We start from the raw sequence: 13,612 nt of genomic DNA on the forward strand, positions 1-13,612 counted from the left end.
CTGGCCGGCCTCTGCTGGGAATGGTACGCTGTGGCCTGAGCCAGTTATTGAAAAACAATTATTTACACACTACTCTAAGCCTGCCTTGTCCGTGGAGCCAGACTCCCTCCTGGGAGAAGAACATGTTGACGCATATTGTACTCCTACTGTTTACTGGCATTTTACGCAGATAAACTCCCTTCATCCTCACAACTTGACAATCCCATGATATAGGTACTTTTATTATCCCCATTTTACAGATGAGGAAACTAACGCACCGAGAAGGCAACTAGTTTTCCTGGGGTCACGCAGCAAGTAAGTGGCAGCATCAGGATTTGAACTCGGAGTCTATAGTACACATGTCTGTATGCACCGACTAAATATTTGTTGATTGAATTCATGGATCACCATTGTAGTATGACATTGAACAAATCTTGCTCTGTCTGAGTCTAGGTTTTTTTAATGTATAAAATGGGAAACAACAGTCTCCACCTTGTAGAGCTGGTTGTGAACCCTAAATGAATGAGTTATGGTGCTGGGCTCAGTCCTGGGCCTGATGAGAGGCAAAGGCCGAGTGTCAGGCCGTTAGAAGCGATGATGTAACAAGAGGACAGCCACAAAGCTGCAGGGAGTTGCGGGGAGCTTGGGGTTAACTGGTGTGCAGAGACACGGTCAGAGAAAGATGCACGACTCAGGTGTTCTCCATAGCCTCAAAGAAGGGTGAGACTCACATCAGTAGAAAGAAAGTGAAGAGGGAGCCCCAGACAGAGCAGACAGGAAGGGTGAAAGATTGGCAATGGGAGTAACAAAGGCATTTCCCATGGAGGACCCCGTGTGGCTGGAGCATGGTGCAGGGAGAGCAGCAGGAGATGAAACCAGGACTCCGTGGAGGCCAAAGTAGGGAGCCTGGACTTTCTCTCATGGGCCATGGGGACCCTTGAAAGGTCTGTGGGCAGCAGGGAGCTGGTAAAGCTAGACTTTGAAAAAATGCTACCAGAGGGCCACACAGGCGGAGCCTGAAAGGGGAGACAGAAGGCAGGGAAGCAAGTCAACTGCTGGTCCTTAGGGATCCAGCCTGGGTGGCTGGGGTTGGTGATGGAGCTGCCCGGTCACTTCCTACCCAGGATTCCCACATACCTCTCAAATCTCATTGAGTCTGACTCCAGATGAATCTCACTCCCCAGCATCCTGTTCAAAATAACCCCGCCCCCATGGAACCCCCAAAGCAATAGCCAACGGTCAGGCTAGGCAGTGGTGTGGGGCAACCCCAGCACGGCAGGAGTGATCAAGACCAGGTAGAGGAATGTATGTTGAAGGTGTGTCAGAGGCCCAGGGAATTAGGCATTCACTGCCCGGTCAGAGTTCAGAGATCAGCAACCAAATGATTAAGTAAGAGACGATTAGAGGGAGGCCCAGAAGGCAGGTAAAGGCCAGGTGAGACCATAACCCCCAGGATCCTTGTTCTCAGGAAATGGGGGCCCCTGGTTTGGGCCACTCTAGCCCTCTAGCCCTCTGCCAGCCATATCTTTCTCCCCAGATGTGAAGTTTGCAGGGTGAGGGGTCATGAACATCTAAAATCTGAGCCTGCTTCTAAACCACATTCCTGGTAGCCGGGGCCTCAGAAGTGTGGGGGAAGGTGGGACAGAGTTTGGAAGGAGCAGAGGAAAATTTATGAAGAACTGTTGCCAAATCAAACTGAACCCTGGGAAGAAAGGCGTCAACATTTTAGAAGGCGTATCTGGACTTTATGGGACAAAATTGTCCCTTTTTCCTGCCTTTTCCATAAATACTTACAGGTTTGGTTAAGGCTTTCTGAGTTAAACTTGTGTTCCTTTTAACTGGAACACCAGGCAGAGATAGGCCAGAAGGGGACACAGGGTGACCCAGATTTATTCGGGTCATGTGTGTGCATGGAAACAGAGTCAGAGGGGAGTGGGGTCCCATGTCCAGGACTAGGCAGCCTGATGCATATCCAGGCTGCAGACTGGCCCTTTCCTGCCCCGGACTGCCTCTCCCTCCACTCTCTCACTCAACAAAGAACCCCAAGAAATAGTTTCACTCTTGCCGTCTCACTCTCTCTCTGAACCTCAGGGATTTCAATTGAGAAAAGTCATTTACCTATCAGGGCAATGAATGATTGGAGTGTGGCCATCCCAGCGTTCAACAGTTATGAACAATCACCGTTCAGAGACTCCTGTAAACAAGACTGACACAGCCCCTGGCCTCACAGGCCAAGAGGAGAGCCCTTCAGGAAAGCACTGTTCCTATGAAGGTAGAAGTGAAAGCAGACATTCATTGAGTGCTCATCAAGTTCTTCTTGCACATGGATTCTTGCAGCAACCTTATGCAGCAGGTGGTATCATTGCTATTCCCATTTTAGAGAAGAGATAACAGAGGTTAAGCAACTCACCCAAAGTCTCATGGCTAGCATGTGGCTGAGCTGGGATTTAAATCTCAGGCTCTCAGTCTGCAAGCTGTCCTGCTGCTCTAAGCAGGTAGATTCACAGTGTGATTTAGCCCCTGGGGTGGGGGAGTCTGAGAGGCTTCCTGGAGGAAGTGACGGTGAGTCAAGTGAAGGAGGGGGTGGACAAGAGTGTTCAGGCAGGGGGAATGAATAGTGTGTAGGAAGAGGGCTATTCTCTGTGCTTAGTCATTCAGTCCCGTCTGACCATTTGGGACCTCGCGGTCTGTAGTCCGTTAGGCCCCTCTGTCCATGGGATTCTCCAGGCAAGAATACTGGAGTGGGTAGCCATGCCCTCCTCCAGGGGATCTTCCCAACCCAGCAATTGAACCCAGGTCTCCTGCATTGCAGGTGGATTCTTTACCAGCTGAGCTACCCAGGAAGCCCATTCTCAGCCCCTATCAGGGAACAAAAGATGGAGGGGCATGGGGAAGGCTGGAGAGGGGCTGCTAGCAGAGATGGGGGGGGTGCTACAAGCAGGGAAATCCACAGCTGCTGTCGCCCCTCCCCCAATCCCGAGACAGCCTCAGACAACGTACCCCTGGAGAATATTGCCATGCCTGAAACATACCTTTGGATCAAGCCATGCTTGCGCCCCTTGGGGTTTACCCAGGCTGGCAAGGAAGACAGCCAAGGCAAAGTGAAGGGACAGGAGGTGGGTAGGTTATGGGCTGCCCTTCCAGCTATGTTCCCTTCCCATCTCCCTGGGATCTCTGCTCATTTCATCCCAATGGCGTTGTGGGTTCACAGGGACAGACTGGGGAAGGAGTAGGGTTTGCACACGCTGGGATGAGGGAAAGGGCCGGCGCATAGAAGAATCTGAAAAGAGGCAGCAAGCCTGATTGGCAAAGGCCAGGCTGGGAACAGCATCCAGTGCCAGGAATTTGAACTTGAGTGATGGGGAGCCAGTGAAAGTGGCTGATCAGGGGAGAGAGCCAGGACAGGAGCTGGCCTTGGGCAGCTGGCTTATCCTCAGCTCTTCCTGTCTCCCCAGCCAGTGCTTCCAGCTCAAGGGGGCCCTCTCAGCCCCTCGCAGGAGAGAGCAGAGTGTGGGCCTTGCCTCCGCCTGCCAGGGACCGGAGCCAAGAGCCCTCAGCAGCTCGGAAGGGGGCCATGTGCGGGCCCGCCAGGAACCCTGGAAGAGGAATGTGGCCTAATTAATTCTCCAAAGCTCAGAGGGCCTCGCCTTGTGGGAGCAGCTGCCAGGACAGGCCTGCCAGGACGCCACGGGCCCAACCCGTCTATCACTCAGAGCTCGGGGACAGCAGGCTGGAAGCCTGGAGACAGGGGCCCAGGGGGCCAGCCCCTTGCCTCCAGGTACACACGTGTCCTCCAGCCCCTTCACAGCAAATAGTGCGATAATAGTAATAGTAATAACCAACAAGCCTTGAGGGCTTAAAGTGTGTCAGACTCTGTGCAAAGCCTTCACTTCTCAAATATTCATTACAAAGGACCAGTGACAGGGGAACTGTTAGGATCTCCATTTTGCAGATGAGGAAACTGAGGCTCATATGGGTGAATTTCCCTGGCCAGGAACCTGCAATCAAAAAACATAAGCAGGGAAGCTAGGATTGGGATGTAGGCAGCCTGGGCCCCACGAGCATGTTGTCATAAGCACTGCTGAGCCAGCCCAGCTTGGACACGGAGGCTCGGGGTGGAGTGATACCTTTCCCGGGGACAGCCGACTGAAAATAGGCCCTGGGACATTGACTAGGGTATGTACCTGCAGGAAGAAAGACCACACCCCTGTCCTCTGCTTGAACTGCCTCTTCCTGAGGTTTCTCATGAGAGAGGTTTTTCCTCTCTCAGCCGGTAGGTCATCCTCAAAGACATGTGACTCGCTACTCCAGGCAGATGGGGCTGGAGGAAGACATCCTGTCTCCCTGGGATCTCTGCTCATTTCATCCTAGTGGCGTTGTGATAGCACAGCCAGCTGGGCGACACGCTCTCACAGTTTCCTCCTAGCCTAGCCCCCCTATCCATCCTCTCCACGGGAGGACATCCCCTCCAAGGGAGTCTCAGAATGGTACAGGGGTGACTGTACCAGGGCCTTCCCGCTAGAAAGGGCAGACCCAGGACAAGATGGGCACTCAGACTGGCCTGAAGCCAAGACTCTGCCCTTCCTCAGCAGCAAACCAGAAGAAGGGCAGTTCAGCCACATCCCATCCCCTCGCTGGGCCTCAGTTTCTCCTCTGTTATGTGGGGATAAGAGCACTAACCGTATAGTCTTATCCTGCAGTCACACACGCTAAGTTGCTTCAGTTGTGCCCGACTCTGTGTGATCCCGTGGACTGTAGCTCACCAGGCTCTCAGTCCATGGGATGCTTCAGGCAATACTGGAGTGGGTTTCCGTTTCCTTCTCCAGGGGGTCTTCCCAACCCAGGGTTCAAACCTATGTTTCTTACGTCTCCTGCATTGGAAGGCAGGTTCTCCACCACTAGTGCCACCTGAGAAGCCCCAGAGTCACGTCCTGGAGTTCATTAACAGCTCTGACTATGGCCACTTCATGTGTCAGGTACTGTCCGAAGTAGTTTATTTAATTTTTAAGTTTTCCAAAGCAAGGTTTTATTCATGGCTTTATAACATATCACCATAAGGCTGCACCATAAGCATCTGTTACTCTGTAGGTGTGTATTTTAGTTTGTCCCATTTCCCTCCAATGCAATAAACACTGTGCTACATTTATACAGAAATTTTATATTCATTTCTAATTCTTTTTTGCTGCATACTTTTTATTGAGACATAATTTACACCCCATAAAATTCACTCCTTTAAATTGTGCAATTCAGTGGGTTTTTTTTTTTAATATATTCACAGTTATACAACCGTCACCACTATCTAATTCCAGAACATTTCCATTACCCCAAAAAGAAATACCTCACCCTTTAGCAGTTGCTCCCCAGATCTCAATTTCCTGGCCTCTGTACACCATGAATCTACCTTCTGTCACTATGGATTTGCCTGTTCTGGACATTTTATATTAATGGAATCATACACATGTGGCCTTTTGTGTCTGGCTTCTTTCACTTGGTGCAATGTTCTCAAGGTTTGTCTATGTTGGAGCGGGTGTCGATACTTCATGCTTTTCCGTGACTGAATAATATTCCCTTATAGAGACAGATCAGGCTTCCCAGGCAGCTCAGTGGTTGAGAATCTACCAGCCAATGCAGGAGATGCAGGTTCGATCCCTCGGTTGGGAAAGACCCCTGGAGAAGGAAATGGCAACCCATTCCAGTATTCTTGCCTGGGAAATCTCATGAACAGAGGAGCCTGGCAGGCTACAGTCCATGGAATTGCAAAGAGATGGACATGACTTAGCAACTGAACACACACACACACACACACACACACATACACAGAGACCACATTTGTCTGCATTGTTTCCACTTTTTTGGCTTAAGCATTTTACTTTAGCTTTCAGTGACCCTATGGGGAGGTGCTCTCTTATCATCATATAAACAACAAGACTGACGTCCAGAGAGGTCAAGTAACCCATGCCAGGTCACTTAGCTAATGAGCAGCAGTGGTGGGCTTTGACCCAGGAGTCTGGGTGCAGAGACAATGGCCTCAACCACTGAGCATCACTCCCTCTTCAGTCAAAGTAAGATAGTGTGAGTCAGCACCCACAGCAACTGTGCCAAAGGTGGCACCCACAGGGCACTTAACAGAGGGAGGCTTTTCTCAGCAGCATTTCTGACAGTGGCAGAGCCAGGGTCTGCCAGGCAGGGCCTGAAGCTGGAACAAGAGTGTCTGGACACCCAGTGATAAAGAGTGACTATCTCAGCACACGGGTGGTTCTTCCAGCAATGGGGACATCTCTCCACACCTGGAAGGGGGGGCGTGGGCATTGACTCCTCTGCTGCATATCTCTGGCCTGCATCCCAGAGCCCATCTCTCCTTCCACTCCCACCTACAAAGTCGTGGCTCCCCTCCTGGCCCCAAGGCCCTGACTGAGGTAGCATTCTTGGGTGAGGTCAAGGTCAGAGCTGCAGTGGAGGCTGCATGGAACTTTGAATGGGTCTTTGCCTCCTCAGGCCTCCATCTACTAAATAATTAGATAAGAAATCTTAATACTTCCTTTTTTAATTACAAAACAATTTAAATAGGACAATATATACACAAAGGCTTGTGGCTTTAAAATAATGAAAAGGCTATAGGGGCATCTGAAATAAAATGTCTCCTCTGAGCCTCCCATTCCAAGGCAACTACTCTGAGAATGGGGTAAATAGCCTTTTTCTATGGGTTCAGATATATGTTTTCTATCTAAAGTTTTAGAGGTATTTAAAATAATGCATGACAATGTAAGTCTCTCTATTTTACAATCTTTTCTTCTCACACCGAAGGCATCTTTCCAGACCAATACAAGGCTTCTACCCCCATCTTACTTTTAACAGCTCCACGTGGTCCTTGTTATGGACAGACAGTTGTTACTTGACCATCCACCCACTGAAGCCTTTTGGATGGCTTCCGTTTCTTGTTTTCATAAGCACACTACAGTAAGCAGCTTGATTATACATCTTTGTCTGCAAAGGACAGATTTTTAGACGTGAAATTTCTAGGTCAAAGGACGAGCTGTGTTCATTTTTAATATTCTGCCAAGAATGAGATTCCAGTTTGCATTCCTGTCCCCACTGGGTATGAGTGCCTTCCTCACAAGCCTTCCAGCACTGGGTTTTATCTGTCTCTTATTGTTTGCTGCTCTGATAGCAGAGCCACTTCTTCATAAGGAATATGATGTGCAAAAGAGGTATGTTTGATGCCACCCAGGATGAGGAGGGTGAGGGGCCTGGAGATGCTCCAATGTCTCACTCTGTCCCCTGGTGCAAAGAACTCCTCTAGGGACTTCCAGCACTGCTCTCCAGTATTCTGTTTGGCTCTAAGCCCCCGTCTCTCAGTCCTACTCAGGGGTTGGCCCTCAGGGAGCTAAGAATGGAAGAGGGGCTGGCCAGTCTTCTTGCTCAGTTGACCCCAGCCTCCCCTAATAGATGTGTCTTTGAGTAGGCGCTCCTGGGGACAGTGTCATCATGGGAAAGCATTTGTCGGGGGGACTCTGGGCACCTGAACCTGCAGATGTTCCGAATGGGGGAGCCTGGGGCATCCTGGTTCCCTCTCAGCCTGCCATCCAAACTCACCTTTTGGAAAAGACTGGATCTTGATCTTGCCTCTGCCCAGGCCTAGCCATGTAGACCCAGACAGGTCACTGTCCTCTTGGGACTCCGGGCTCCCAGCTGCCAGGCTGGGGTAATCCCTTCACAGGGTAGATGCTGAATCTGTTCCCTCTGGAGACTCCACACGTGCCACACCATGCGCATGAGTCACCCCCAAGTTGGCAGGCTGAAGGCAGGGGAGGGGCATGGAGGCAGGAGAAGGGAGGCTCCCTCCGGACGACTTCGATGCCACATGGTGAGTCTGGCACAGTGGAGTCCTGCCTGGCTAACGTGAGGCTGTGTGAGCACACAGGGCACATCGACGTGTGACGTGTGTTCGTGTATACCGACCGCGATCCTCCTGCTTAAGTCCGGGCATTCAGGTTTGTGTCTCAGGTGATGAGCGTCCATACACAATCCATGTGTGTGCACATTCTTGTGCACGTCGACACAGACAAGCACGTGTGCCTGAGTGCCCCTGAGCTTATAAATCTTCACCTGGTTGTGGCTGCCTGGATGTGTCTGCATGAAAGTGTCAAAGTGTTAGTTGCTCAGTCATGTCCGACTCTTTGCGACCCTGTGGACTGACTGTAGCCTGCCCGGCTCCTCTGTCCATGGGATTTCCCAGGCAACAATATTGGAGTGGGTTGCCATTTCCTTATCCAGGGGATCTTCCTGACCCAGGGATCGAATCCTCGTCTCCTGCATTGCAGGTGGATTCCTCACTGTCTGAACCTCCAGGGAAGCCCAGATGTGTGTGCACACATGTGCCTAAATCTGTGTGCATGCATGAGGGCGCAGGAGAGAGCCTGCAGGATGTGCACACAAGCCTACGATTAGAGATTACGGGTGTGTGGGTGCACCAGTGATACAAGCACACACGCTAATGTGTGCACTTGTGTCTGCGCACTGGTCGGAACACACGCATAGAGTTAGTGAAGATGGAGCGCATCCACAAGTATGGGTCTAGAAGGGCTTCAGTGTGCATATGGGCATACCTATGTATGGAACTATCACAGTGTAACTCTGTTGAAGTGAATACACACGTGTGTGCATTTGGACCCAGGAGAGGCCACCTCAGCGACTGCAAACCATGACTTCTCCTCCAGGGCCCACCCCACCTGGCCTGGACCTTTCCCCTCAACCCACCCTGGGGAACCAACAGAAGGACAGTATCATTGCTTTAATTATAGGAAGACTTATTATTTTAGTAATTAGTAAGTCATTATAAAGCTTACTGCTTTTAGGAACAAAAATGGCTATATCATACATGCAAAATGCATATGGAATCTGATCAAGAAGCATGAAAATGCAGGATTTTCCACTCCAATCTGGGTGGGAGAGCTTGAATCCTGAGTAGACACAGGGCCCAGGAAGGCAGGGGAGGGAAAGGCCAGAGCAGAGAGCCCCTGCCTCCGTTTCCAAGGCTGTCCACACCTGACCTCCATCCCTACCTCCATCCAAAAGATATCGTTCTGGGCCCAGAGGCCCCCAACTCTGGCCTGAGTGGAAGTCAGGGAGTGAGGGTGTCAGACCAGCTCTGACAGCAACCAGTCAAGGCAAGGCCCTTCTCAGCCTCCCTTCCATGGCCCATAACTCTAGGATAGTCATATCTACCTGGGATTTCTCAAAGAGCCTCAGAATATAACCTCCGACACGTGCCTACTTCCTTCCTCCTCCCAGAACGATTTCTACCTCCCACCCCCAGCTCCTCTCCTTCTCTCTTGGCCTGCACTGCCTCCTTGTCACAGGCCTGACCCACAATCTTCTACCCATTTGTCAAAAACCATGCCTGTGTCACCACCCAGCTATACAATTGTCATCCCAGCTGGACTGTGAACTCCTGGGGTAGGGAAGGCTCAGGCATTCTTGGGTCCCCAGAGCCCACCCCAGCCTGGCACGGCTTAGATATCACTCACTATCTGATTTTAGAAACTGAGATAAGAGGAGAAGGAAGGGAGAGCCCCTGGGCGCAGCAATGTTTGGTAAACACGGCAGGTCGTTGGGTGCCCCAAGGCTGGGTGAGTCAGCCTGACCCTTGCCCTGGAGGAGGAAGGAAAAGCATCATTTATCAGTCTCCACCTGGTGCCAGCATCAGCCATGCACTTGATCCCTACCACACACCTGAGAAGTAAGCAGTATTTTTATTCCCATTTTATAGATGCAGAAACTTACCCTCAGAGAAGGTGAATCAGCAGCAGAGCTGGGACTCCAGCCTTCCTGACTCAGCACTTCCTACAGGCTCCTCCCCCCAGGCTCTTTCTCTCTGTCACAAGCCCTGCCCACATTCTTGGCACTTAGGAGTCTGTGGCTCTGTCCCAAGGGCTTGGAAGATGCCCTCAGAGCCTCCCTCAGGAGCAGCCCTTAATCATAAAGGATTGGGGTGGTGGGTAGATATGCCAGCTCACTTGCACCATGGGTGGGGCCACTCCAAGGCTGCTTCCACACCCACTCCCGGAGGTCTCTGGAGGGGCTGAGCCCTGTGTTCCCACCTGCTGCTCATTAACTTGTCTGTGTTGGCTGCCCTTTCTGTCTCCCTTCCACATCTTTTATGGGTTCCTAAAATCGCCTTGAAAATAAACTCCAGGCCCTCGAATCTTAGTTCAGGTCTTCTCTGGGGACCCCAACCCAAGACCAAGGCGCAGCAGCCACGGGGACTGTGAGTCCTGGAAAGCCAAGAGGACCTTCTTGCAAAGAGACCTCAGCCACAGAGGCCCTGAGACACGTGCAGGTCCAGGCCCGTGGGAGGAGCCCGGGCCGGCGGGAGGCCAGCCTGACTGCAGCGCCAGCGCTATGCACAGTGTCAGGCTGGTGCGTGAGGACGCGGGAGCAGCAGCATAAAGAGGGCACAGGTGTGAGCGTAACAGCTGATGGGAGCAGGGTTTATCTCAGGGCCTGAGACCACACCCACACCTCCCTCCCTTCTGCAGAAGTGGGCCTGGGACACCCGTGCCCTGGCAAGCCCTAGGGTAGACCCCGGCTGGAAAAGCCCAGGGCCCCCAGCTGGTCTTCTCCTGCTCAGCACCTCCGGCCTGGGTCCTGGCAGAGCAGGGAGGCTGCCGGGTGGACGTCCTAGATGGCAAATCTATGCAACTCTGGCCTCTCCATCCTTCCCATTCAAGAAAACGCACAGGGCCCTGGTAGGGCTGAGGAAGTGAATGGAGGGATCCCAGCACCTCAGAGGGCCCCTGTTCTCTGACTCTGCCAGGAAATCGTTTGCACACAGAACATTAGATGTGACATATCTTGCTTCCCCATGCCTTTCAGAAGAGGGTGGGCTCCCCTGTGTTAAAGCTTCCCTAGTGGGCTTCCCTAGTGTTAAAGAACCTGACTGCCAATGCAGGAGGTGTAAGAGATGTGGGTTCAATCCCTGGGTCGGGAAGATCCCCTGGAGGAGGACATGGCAACCCACTCTAGTACTCTTGCCTGGAGAATCCCATGGACAGAGGAGCCTGGTGGGCTATAGTCCATGGGATCACAAAGAGTCGTACATGACTGACGTGACTTAGTATGCACGCACACTACTTAAACCAGAGGAATCAGGTTCTAATGGTGGAAATTCAAGCATTGGAAAAGACATGGCTTGATTTTAGTAGTTGGCCCTCCCTCAAATCATACCATGTCAACTCTCAGACATCATGAAGCTGAAAAAGCACAGGCTGTAGAGCCAGACAGACTTGGGCTCAAATCCTTGGAGACAGAAAAGTCCCTCATCCTGAGCTTTGGCTTCACTGACTGTGAAATAAGTTGACAAGGTCCACTGGCAGGAGACCTGGGTTCAGTCCCTGGGTTGGGAAGATCCCTTGGAGAAGGGAAAGGCTACCCACTCCAGTATTCTGACCTGGAGAATTCCATGGACTGTACAGTCCATGAGGTTGCAAAGAGTTGGACAGGACTGAGCAACTTTCGCTTTCACTGGCTCCAGGTACGCATCTTCAATCTCCTTCAGTCCTCAGTCTGGTGAGGAAGTAACTCCAGAGATGAACAGATGGGCACTAAGGAGGCCGACTCCTGCTCAGGTGGGTCCAGAGTGATTCAGGACCCTGCTGCCCCCTGCCAGGGGCCTCTGAGGCTGGGCTGTGCCCTGTCCATTTCACCCTTCCCCTGTTTGGCCCAGCCCTGACCCAAGACTCACCCACGGCCCGGTTTCTGCACCTGGCCCACGGGTTAGCTGTTAGCCAGGGCTGGGTCTTCACTATCAACATTCCTCTGGGATAAATACCTTTGGCTTCAGGAATGCTGGGAACTGGGCCAAGAAGTCAAAGGGCCTGGACTTTATCCTGAGAAGCTCTTAAAGCCTCATAGCACCTGGGCAAGGCAGGCATGGCCCAGCCACAAAGAGAAACTGAGAGCCACTGATTTCATCCAGGAAAAGAAACCAGGGGCCTCCTTGGTTACCCTCCATAAGAATCAGGACAGCAGAAGATGAAAAATGGACTCAAAGCAAGCAATGGACTGGCAATTCCACTTCTGGGTGTTTACCCCAAAGTAATGCCTAGATAAGCTCATCTAAAGATACATACAAGGTTGTTCGTAGCAGCACTATTTATAATAGTCTCAAACCAAGTGAAGTAAGTCACAAACAGAAAGACAAATATATGATATTCCTTATATAGGGTATAAGCAATACCCCATATATCGCTTATACAAGTGATAAAAATGAACTTATTTGATGAAAAAAAAACCGATAGAAATGAACTTATTTGCAAAACCGAAACAGATTCACAGACTTAGAGAACAGACTATGGTCACTGGTGGGAGGAATTTGAGATCAACATGTACACACTGCTGTATTTAAAATAGATAAGCAACAGGGACCTAGTGTATAGCACAAGGAATTCTGCTCAATACAGTAATAACCTAAATGAGAAAAGAATTTGAGAAAGAATAGATACATGTATGTGGACAACTAAATCACTTTGCTATACACTTCAAACTAACACAACATTGTTAACTAACTATAGGTAGGTAGATTTAGTTGCTAAATCGTGTCTGACTCTTGCCTGCCAGGTTCCTCTGTCCATGGGATTCTCCAGGCAAGAATACTGGAGTGGGTTGCCATTTCCTTCTCCAGGGGATCTTCCCGACCCAGGAATTGAACCCGAGTCTCCTACACTGCAGTCAGATTCTTTATCAACTAGCTATGAGGAAAGAAAACTCGTTAATATAATTAACTATAGTTAATATAATTAGTGAGTGAAGTGAAAGTCGCTCAGTCATGTCCGACTCTTTGCCACCCCATGGACTATACAGTCCATGAAATTCTCCAGGCGAGAATACTGGAGTGGGTAGCCTTTCCCTTCTCCGGGGGATCTTCCCTTAACTACAAGTTCATTAACTATTTAGAAGTAAATATAATTAGCTATACTCCAATATAAAATTTAAAAATTTGAATATATACTAGAATGTTCATAGCAGCACTGTTTACAATAGTCTCAAACTGGAAACTATGCAAAAGGGCAGCAACAGTAGAATGAATGAGTGAATTGATCCCTGGGGGCTCAGATGGTAAAGAATCTGCCTGCAGTGCAGGAGACTTGGGTTCAGATCCCCTGGAGAGGGGAATGGCAACGAACTAGTATTTTTTGCCTGGAGAATTCCATGGACAGAGGAGCCTGGTGGGGTCTTTGGGGTCGCAAAGAGTTGGATACAGCTGAGCACCTAACACTTTCTTTCTTCAAATTGAACTACAACTAATAAAATCATACGGATGATCTTACAAACAAAATGTACAAAACAAGATTCCATCCTTTAAGTTTCCGTATGTCTATATCTATATCCATATATATCTACATATCTCCAGTTTTAGCGGTGCCAGAATTCAGCAAGGTGGTTTCCCTTGGGGGAATGAGGGCAGGCTGTGACTGCGAGGGGACGGGGAGGGAGCCTCTGGACTGGCAGTCAAGTTCCATTTCTTCATCTAGCTACAGGCTGCATGGGTGTTCTTGTTTTGGGAAAATTCTTCAAGTGGTACATTTATGATCTGTACACTTTTCTATATGGATATTATGCCCTTGAATCTTGT

Source organism: Muntiacus reevesi, chromosome 1, assembly GCF_963930625.1.
Source record: "Muntiacus reevesi chromosome 1, mMunRee1.1, whole genome shotgun sequence".
Taxonomy (NCBI): Eukaryota; Metazoa; Chordata; class Mammalia; order Artiodactyla; family Cervidae; genus Muntiacus; species Muntiacus reevesi.